Source organism: Uranotaenia lowii, chromosome 2 (assembly GCF_029784155.1).
Source record: "Uranotaenia lowii strain MFRU-FL chromosome 2, ASM2978415v1, whole genome shotgun sequence".
Classification (NCBI taxonomy): Eukaryota; Metazoa; Arthropoda; class Insecta; order Diptera; family Culicidae; genus Uranotaenia; species Uranotaenia lowii.
The window spans coordinates 119,393,291-119,403,401 of NC_073692.1; positions in this window are offsets into that span (position 1 = coordinate 119,393,291).

Consider the following 10,111-nt stretch of genomic DNA (forward strand, 5'->3'; position numbering starts at 1 on the left):
ATGCTCAACATCAATCAATATATCATAGTTGACTTTATTATATTTTTGATTGAATCAATCATACAATTGTAGTTGAACCAACCATATTTATAGTGAATGAATAAAATCAATCATACAAATATAGTTGAATATTTAATAAATATAGTTGATCGAGATTCAATCGTCAATATGATTTAATATAGGCGGAATATTGTTGATGAAACTATACTTTTTTCTCTTTGTATCGACGGCATAAAACCACCAGCCGAAAAGAGCTGTGCGTGGTAAGTAAACCAGCCGGCAACAGAAAACAGTTTCTAGCTTCCCAAAAAGGTGTTGAATGTGATTCAAGCAAACCAATAAATGAGCCAAGCCTATGTTCTATGTTGCATACCTACAAAATGCGATTAGAAAACGAGAAGATTGTCCAATTTACACAGATTCTTATTTGCTTATTATTGATTCTTGCACCTGTACTGTAACCTATGCTAAGTTTATAATTTATCATTAAGTAACTGAACAAACAAGATTTTGCCTAAGGATGAACATCCAATCTAAGTTATCAAAAGTTCAAATTGGTACCTTGAAGTTCTTCCAAAGCTCCCTTATACCTCGCTTGGATTCATAGGAATGAGAAGCATGTCAATCCTAATACCGGAGAAGGTAAAATCGAAAGCATCTTTTGATCTAGTCGAAGTTTACATTTATTAATTGGAAAACGGCGAATGAAGGATGAGTTTACCCATAAATATTTAAAAGCAGCAAAGTAAACTTCATATAGTAAGAACGGCACTAAAACGATACATATCCAACACACTGACAGACCCCTACACAAACTAGTCGAGTGGGAAAATGAAAATGGTAAGATCCGAGAATGAAATGTGGTACCTTTGCACAAGAAGAGAAAAAATCTTACAAAAACACCACCGCCCTTCTGTTGTTCGGTTGGAATGAGAAAGAAAATGAAACGCGTTTTGGGAAATTGATTTTTCAAAGCGGTTTCCTGTTTCGCTATGTCTATGTGCCTCGGTTTTGTCCGGTTGAAATTTCGGTGCGTCCCTAAGGCAGAGACCCTAGTTTTTGGCGAACAAATCAAGACACCAGAAGACTGTTTGAGATTTTTTCAAAGCTAGCAACCCTACATAAATCACAAAGTTTTCCAATTTAAACTTTACTGAAACAAATTTAATGTTTTCGAGTGGAGCGCAAATTTCCGTTAATTAATTAAAAATTCCAACAATTTTCCAACTGTCATATATAAATTGAATTGTTTTGGTCACTCAAGTTCTTCAAAATCTAGCAATTGTTTCAAACTGACACGATACCTTATGTTTTTTTTTTACCGGAATCATTTTCCATGCTACTGACAGACGGTGCTGGTGCTTTCGAAAGAAGGACTTCAAACTCAGTGGATCGCAATTTTCATTCTGTTGTTGACGTCTGCTGCTGGCTGAGACGACTTTTTTTTACTGATGCTGAGTATTGTTGTTTCATTGATTTGACTCTTGGTTGGTTGGCAGAAAAAAAGCAATGAAAGGCGGTGCAGTTTTGATGTGGGTGGTGATCTACTCAACTGTTTGGAGTGTTCGCTAAAGTGTGGCAACTTATCGGAAACGATTCGATTTTGTTGGTCTGCATGATGGTTTCTGCGTTTGAAACTAGAACTTAAATAATATGGGTCAATGTGAAAACTGTGAGAAAACTAAACTGCCAATATGTTTTCTTTTTAGAGTACCGATCACAAATGAATGCCAAAGAACTCTGTGTTTAAGTTCTGTTTTGCCAGGAAATTTCTATTTGGGCATAGAGTTAGCTTCAATCGGCATTAAAATTTTGCAACCATTTTTTTTGGGTGTATCGTTTTTTTTTGTTGATATCAGTGAATTTATTATCGAAACGAAAAAAACTAGAGATGTACCGAATATTCGGTCGGCCGAATATTCGGCGCCGAATACCACCAAAAAACCGTTAAGCCGAATATTTGGCTCACCGAATACTTGAGCTAGGTATTCGGCCGAATAGGCCGAATAGGCCGAATATTAATTTTTTCAAATTTATGCAAAACAGACTTCTCAAATTTTTCAACTGATGTTGAATAATTTTTAAAAAAAATTTCAAAAGTGATGTTGAAAAACCTTCAAAATAATAAAAAACTAATGGTTTTAGTAAAACATTTCAGATGTATCCGTGTATTTTTATACTGTAGATAGCTTTATACTTTGATTTACGTTTATTCCAAATTTACTTGATATATCCAGGCTTACCCATAAACCAAATAAAGAATTCGAGAAAAGTTAAATTTGACCAGAATGGTCACATTTTTTTTAAACTTTTCGCATTTTACCCGGGTTTATTAAGATTTTTTGCTAAATCAAATTAAAAAAAATCAAATGTCTCTTTAAATTCAATGAAAACTTTTGATTTGAAGTAATTTTATTTCTTTTTTTTTTTCTTGTATGTTTGAGAATAATGCCTAGTTTCTGTTAAGATTTTCCCTATTTTTGCAAGTTTTCAAAAAATCGTTCAGACCCGGAATTGTAGATAAGTGTCGTAGAAAGTATTGTATGCTTGAGGTCAGAGATCATCGTTCTTTTTGTCAAATATTTTGATGACATCTTGCAAAAATTAGACATTCATCTATTTTTTTTTTTTTTTTTTTTGTAGCGGCAGCTTGTGAGAAATCACAGGGCCCTTCTGAGGCCAAAACTTCTCACCGCGGGGGAAAGCTAGGTACATGACTTGGGAAGGAGTTGGACGAGACCGTAATACAACAGAGGGACTAAGCACTGGCACTCAATTGAACGCTGGTTGCTCCCTGATAGGTAAGAAGGTCAGGGAGCTGTATTACGAACCAGGGCCGTAGGAAGAACCGGCTCATGGGGGGGTTTTGGGGACAAAATTTTTCCTATAACATTTTTGCTTGAACAATGCATACGTGAGGAATAGTAAAAATAAATTGAATGTTATGTATAATTATGCAGATTTGAGTTATTTTACTTTAAAACTACGGTATTTATTTCAATTATTAACTATCTAAAATAAGTCCTAGAAGTCCAATTTTTTCTTCAAAAAGTTTGAAAAATCATAAGTGATTTGAATTTCTTATATTTTCTCAAATTCAAAAGTAATAAGCTAATTCTTTTTATCCACAAGCATGGCCATTTGAGAAATTGGTAGAAAAAATCAAAAATAATCAAATGTTTAGAAATAAAAGTAAGTGATTAAGTTTACTGTTCAAATCAGATTTATCTTCTCCTTTTGTAAACTCGATTATAGTCAAAGGCTTGAACAATGCATACGTGAGGAATAGTAAAAATAAATTGAATGTTATGTATAATTATGCAGATTTGAGTTATTTTACTTTAAAACTACGGTATTTATTTCAATTATTAACTATCTAAAATAAGTCCTAGAAGTCCAATTTTTTCTTCAAAAAGTTTGAAAAATCATAAGTGATTTGAATTTCTTATATTTTCTCAAATTCAAAAGTAATAAGCTAATTCTTTTTATCCACAAGCATGGCCATTTGAGAAATTGGTAGAAAAAATCAAAAATAATCAAATGTTTAGAAATAAAAGTAAGTGATTAAGTTTACTGTTCAAATCAGATTTATCTTCTCCTTTTGTAAACTCGATTATAGTCAAAGATTTTAGATTGAAACTTTGTTTAAGAAGAATCTGCAATATAAATAATGTTGAACAAAAATCCAGATGTTTTCAGTTCAAATTTATCTTAGAAATAAAGTATAAGTTCCTTGGCCACAAAAAATAATCAATTATAAATTTATTTCATGAATAGAATCTTGTGAAATTTAATAACAAATAAAATCTATGTGTCTCAAAAATCAAAATTTTACTTTTGATTTGTGATTGCTTTTGGTTTGTGTTCTAAACTGACTCTGATTAAATATAAAATTTTTGTTTTGAATTCAGAATCCAAATTATGAAACTGCGATCGCTTATTATTTCAATCCTTAGTGAAGTTCTCACATTTATATTAAAATCTTGATTATAAAACTTAAATTCAAACTGAATCTGAATATTTATTTTGATTTCGAATCTGAGAATTGCCTTTAGAACCTGAATTTGAAACCTGTATTCCGAATGTAAAAATGATTTTTGAATCCAAGTTCCAGATAAAAATTTTTACTTATAATGAGCCAGAAAGTGAAATAAGGATCAGAATTTTACCCAAAAATCACTTATTTGAATTCTGAATTTTCGACTATTAATGTGAGTTCTTTCTTCAGTTATTCATTCGAAATTCAACTTGCGATTGATGAAACAGTTTCAGATTTTCCAATTCTGGATCACCATTGCGAAGCTTTCTTTAGTACCAATTCTGCATAAGAATTAAAAATTTCAAAACTTTAAAATGGTTCGTAATTTTGAATATTTTCATTTCATATTCCGAAATGATAAGCTTCGCATATAGAAGTTTGAAATCCAAAACCGAGATTCGAATCAGGATTTTTTCACAATGATGATCCAAACTGAAATTCAGTAGTAATAAACTGGATTCAGAATGCGAATTCTTATCACAGACACCGAATTTTAATTTTTATAAAAAAATTTTGGAACCACTTAATCATGAATTATTCTAACCTAACTTTCTGGATATTCCGCAAGTATCCGAGCCAAGCAAATCCAGGACATTTTCTCCAATATCCGCCACTATCAAAATTTTAAAATCAAATTCATGAAGTAAAACACTTGACTTTTATTAAATTTATCGAAAAACATCAGTTAATTTAAAATCATATTTAAAGCTTTCAAAAAATATTTAAAATTTATTTTGATAAAATTTACTCAAACACATAGAAGCAAATACATAATGTAATGACTCTATTCGAATTTTTGTTTGATTGTAAAAAAAAGTGCAAAAACTCGACCAAAATCTAGGCGATTTGGCAAGCGTAGTCTTATCTATCTTATTAATATTCGAGACTAAATTTCTATCGACAAGTTAGATTTTTTTTTAATAGCTGTAGTAGAATTATTGACCTTGGATAAGAATTCAAGGTTTTGGCTTTAGTTACGAATCGAAATTCATTCTCTTGAATCATTTTACTCGTTCATCAAAATTTGATTGGGAATTTGTATTTTGAGTTAAGAGAAGAAAATTTTGCTTGGCATTTTTGGATCTTCATGGGGGTGGGTTTAACCCCCAAACCCCCCTCCCCCCCCCCCCCCCCCCCCCCGTTCCTACGGCCATGTTACGAACAAAGGGGTTTTACTATTCATTGTGTAAAGTGTCACTGTGGGCTGAAGTCTGCTGTAAAACTGTGTATTATTGTGTTATGTAATGTAACAGACAAATAATAGCCACTGTGGGCTGAGTTTTGTTGTTACGATACGTAATGCTGTGTTTTGTGATGTAACAGACAAATAATAGCCACTGTGGGCTGAGTTTTGTTGTTACGATGTGTAATGCTGTGTTGTGTAATGTAACAGACAAATAATAGCCACTGTGGGCTGAACTTTGTTGTTACGATGTGTAATGCTGTGTTGTGTAATGTAAAAGACAAATAATAGCCACTGTGGGCTGAGTTTTGTTGTAACGATATGTAATGCTGTGTTGTGTGATGTAACAGACAAATAATAGCCACTGTGGGCTGAGTTTAGTTGTTACGATGGGTAATGCTGTGTTGTGTAATGTAACAGACAAATAATAGCCACTGTGGGCTGAATTTAGTTGTTACGATGTGTAATGCTGTGTTGTGTAATGTAACAGACAAATAATAGCCACTGTGGGCTGAATTTTGTTGTTGCAATGTGTAATGCTGTGTTGTGTAATGTAACAGACAAATAATAGCCACTGTGGGCTGAGTTTTGTTGTTACAATGTGTAATGCTGTGTTGTGTAATGTAACAGACAAATAATAGCCACTGTGGGCTGAGTTTTGTTATTACGATGGGTAATGCTGTGTTGTGTAATGTAACAGACAAATAATAGCCACTGTGGGCTGAGTTTAGTTGTTACGATGTGTAATGCTGTGTTGTGTAATGTAACAGACAAATAATAGCCACTGTGGGCTGAATTTTGTTGTTGCAATGTGTAATGCTGTGTTGTGTAATGTAACAGACAAATAATAGCCACTGTGGGCTGAGTTTTGTTGTAACGATATGTAATGCTGTGTTGTGTGATGTAACAGACAAATAATAGCCACTGTGGGCTGAGTTTAGTTGTTACGATGGGTAATGCTGTGTTGTGTAATGTAACAGACAAATAATAGCCACTGTGGGCTGAGTTTAGTTGTTACGATGTGTAATGCTGTGTTGTGTAATATACCAGACAAATAATAGCCACTGTGGGCTGAATTTTGTTGTTGCAATGTGTAATGCTGTGTTGTGTAATGTAACAGACAAATAATAGCCACTGTGGGCTGAGTTTTGTTGTTACAATGTGTAATGCTGTGTTGTGTAATGTAACAGACAAATAATAGCCACTGTGGGCTGAGTTTAGTTGTTACGATGTGTAATGCTGTGTTGTGTAATGTAACAGACAAATAATAGCCACTGTGGGCTAAATTTTGTTGTTGCAATGTGTAATGCTGTGTTGTGTGATGTAACAGACAAATAATAGCCACTGTGGGCTGAGTTTAGTTGTTACGATGTGTAATGCTGTGTTGTGTAATATACCAGACAAATAATAGCCACTGTGGGCTGAATTTTGTTGTTGCAATGTGTAATGCTGTGTTGTGTAATGTAACAGACAAATAATAGCCACTGTGGGCTGAGTTTTGTTGTTACAATGTGTAATGCTGTGTTGTGTAATGTAACAGACAAATAATAGCCACTGTGGGCTGAGTTTTGTTGTTACGATGTGTAATGCTGTGTTGTGTGATGTAACAGACAAATAATAGCCACTGTGGGCTGAGTTTTGTTGTTACAAAGTGTAATGCTGTGTTGTGTAATGTAACAGACAAAGAAATAGCCACTGTGGGCTGAGTTTTGTTGTTACGATATGTAATGCTGTGTTGTGTGATTTAACAGACAAATAATAACAACTGTGGGCTGAGTTTTGTTGTTACGATGTGTAATGCTGTGTTGTGTGATGTAACAGACAAATAATAGCCACTGTGGGCTGAGTTTAGTTGTTACGATGTGTAATGCTGTGTTGTGTAATGTAACAGACAAATAATAGCCACTGTGGGCTAAATTTTGTTGTTGCAATGTGTAATGCTGTGTTGTGTGATGTAACAGACAAATAATAGCCACTGTGGGCTGAGTTTTGTTGTTACGATGTGTAATGCTGTGTTGTGTGATGTAACAGACAAATAATAGCCACTGTGGGCTGAGTTTTGTTGTTACAATGTGTAATGCTGTGTTGTGTAATGTAACAGACAAATAATAGCCACTGTGGGCTAAATTTTGTTGTTGCAATGTGTAATGCTGTGTTGTGTGATGTAACAGACAAATAATAGCCACTGTGGGCTGAGTTTTGTTGTTACGATGTGTAATGCTGTGTTTTGTAGTGTAACAGACAAATAATAGCCACTGTGTGCTGAATTTTGTTGTTGCAATGGGTAATGCTGTGTTGTGTAATGTAACAGACAAATAATAGCCACTGTGGGCTGAGTTTTGTTGTTACGATGTGTAATGCTGTGTTGTGTGATGTAACAGACAAATAATAGCCACTGTGGGCTGAGTTTTGTTGTTACGATGTGTAATGCTGTGTTGTGTGATGTAACAGACAAATAATAGCCACAGTGGGCTGAGTTTAGTTGTTACGATGTGTAATGCTGTGTTGTGTAATGTAACAGACAAATAATAGCCACTGTGGGCTAAATTTTGTTGTTGCAATGTGTAATGCTGTGTTGTGTGATGTAACAGACAAATAATAGCCACTGTGGGCTGAGTTTTGTTGTTACGATGTGTAATGCTGTGTTGTGTGATGTAACAGACAAATAATAGCCACTGTGGGCTGAGTTTTGTTGTTACAATGTGTAATGCTGTGTTGTGTAATGTAACAGACAAAGAAATAGCCACTGTGGGCTGAGTTTTGTTGTTACGATATGTAATGCTGTGTTGTGTGATTTAACAGACAAATAATAACAACTGTGGGCTGAGTTTTGTTGTTACGATGTGTAATGCTGTGTTGTGTGATGTAACAGACAAATAATAGCCGCTGTGGGCTGAGTTTTGTTGTTACGATGTGTAATGCTGTGTTGTGTAATGTAACAGACATATAATAGCCGCTGTGGGCTGAGTTTTGTTGTGTCATGTGAAGTGAGCAACAAACAGTAGCCTTTGTAAGGCTGGGTGTTGTCACAGTGAGTAATTAGTATTGTGTTACGTGAAGTGAGCAACAAATATCAGCCTTTGTAAGGCTGAGTTTTGTTGCCACAGTGAGTAGCATTGTGTCATGTGAAGTGAGCAACAAATAGTAGCCTTTTAGGGCTGAGGTTTATTGTCACGGTGTGTAGTGTTTTGTGTAAATAACCCATCCCAATTCCCGGTCAAACAATCATTACTGATCGGACCTTTAACTGATTGGTTGAACGTTTGTGAAATGCCCTGGGGCCAGCACCGTGATACCCGGCTTCATCTCAGTTTTAGTGATCGGGTGGTGCTCCTAAGTATCGCAAAATTGTGATATTTTTGCAAAGGAATAATACTTAGGCGACAAGGCATACCCAATTATATCCAAGTGATATAATTGAGCCTTCAACCATGCCCAGGGAATTAGACATTCATCTAATTCGATATAAAAAAAAAAAGCTATTTCAAATAGCTTGACACCTGCTTTGACATGTTTTGTCCCAGATTTCACTGGAATCCTATCTCTTTCGTGATTAACGTCCTAGAACCTGCAAGTCATCTGATGTCTTTTTAGCTAATGGTGACATTTTGAAAATGAAATAGTCCTGTACCTAAAAAGATCTGATACATCTGGTTGGAAACAATCGACTTAAAAACATGAAGGACATTAACATAGCAGAAATGGAAAATATATATTACAAATAGCAGTAGAAATAGAAGTATTTCTATTGAAAACTCAACAGACTATTCGACCGAATATTCGGCCGAATATTCGTTTGGCCGAATAGTTGAAAAGGTCAATATTCGGTATTCGGCCGTTCGCCGAATACCACTATTCGGTACATCTCTAATAAAAACACATTTTATAAGAGAAAATTTTTCTTCGTAGACAGTTGTAGCCTCAATGCAGGGCCGGATTAGGCCATCGGGGGTCCCGTGGCAATTTTTCTCAGGGGGGTGCTGTGATTCAATTTATTTTAAAATTGAAAAAAAAAAAGTTATTATACCTAATACCCGGTTTTACCCGGATGCTGACCGGGTGGAATTCTGACATTTTTATCAAAAAGCTTCTCTGTTCTCTTTTAGCATTGTGAGCAAGTTTTGGCGAAATTAGCTCCCATTTTAGTTTGTGTGTAATGAAATTAGGAGATGTTTATCTTAATGTTTGCTGTTCTGTACAGAATATCCTGAAAAAAAAAATGAAAATTTGAGGTGTTTTGCCTCATATAGTACGTAATTTTTTTTTCGAATTCGGTTTTTATTATTTTTGTCCAGATTTTGGATTGAAAATTTTGAAATTTAATAAAAGGATTTTGAAAATCTCTGCCTGCAAAATACGGTAGAGCTCCTTCAATGCTCATTCTACGGGACCTCCTTAATTTATGTAAAAGAAAAACTATTCTAGATATTTTTCACGGGGGCCCACTTTAGTTGTAATTCATAATTTTTGCTACATTCTAATTTTTGTATTCTATATTTATTCAAAAAAAATTCAATACAGTTTTTCTGAAGACGGCCGAAAAAAAATAGTAAGCTGAAACGCAAAAAAGATGTTTGGATTTGACTTAATTTCCCCCGAAAAATATCAACCAAAATTAATTATAACAATTAGCGGTGATCGAAAATCGTCTCTTAAAGCTAACTTCGAGAAAACAGGCTTTAAAGTTGTTGTGTTTGAAAATATGTTATTTTCTTTCGAACGTAAAAGTATGAGAATAAAATTCTAAAAATCATAAAATATCACCAAATTAAACATGAAGAATCGTTCTGCTTCCTTAACTCAAATTCGATCATTTTTGCACTTATACTCCTTTGGCTCTGAAGGCCTCAAATGATAATAGAGTTTAGAGCAGGCATGTCAAACTCGTT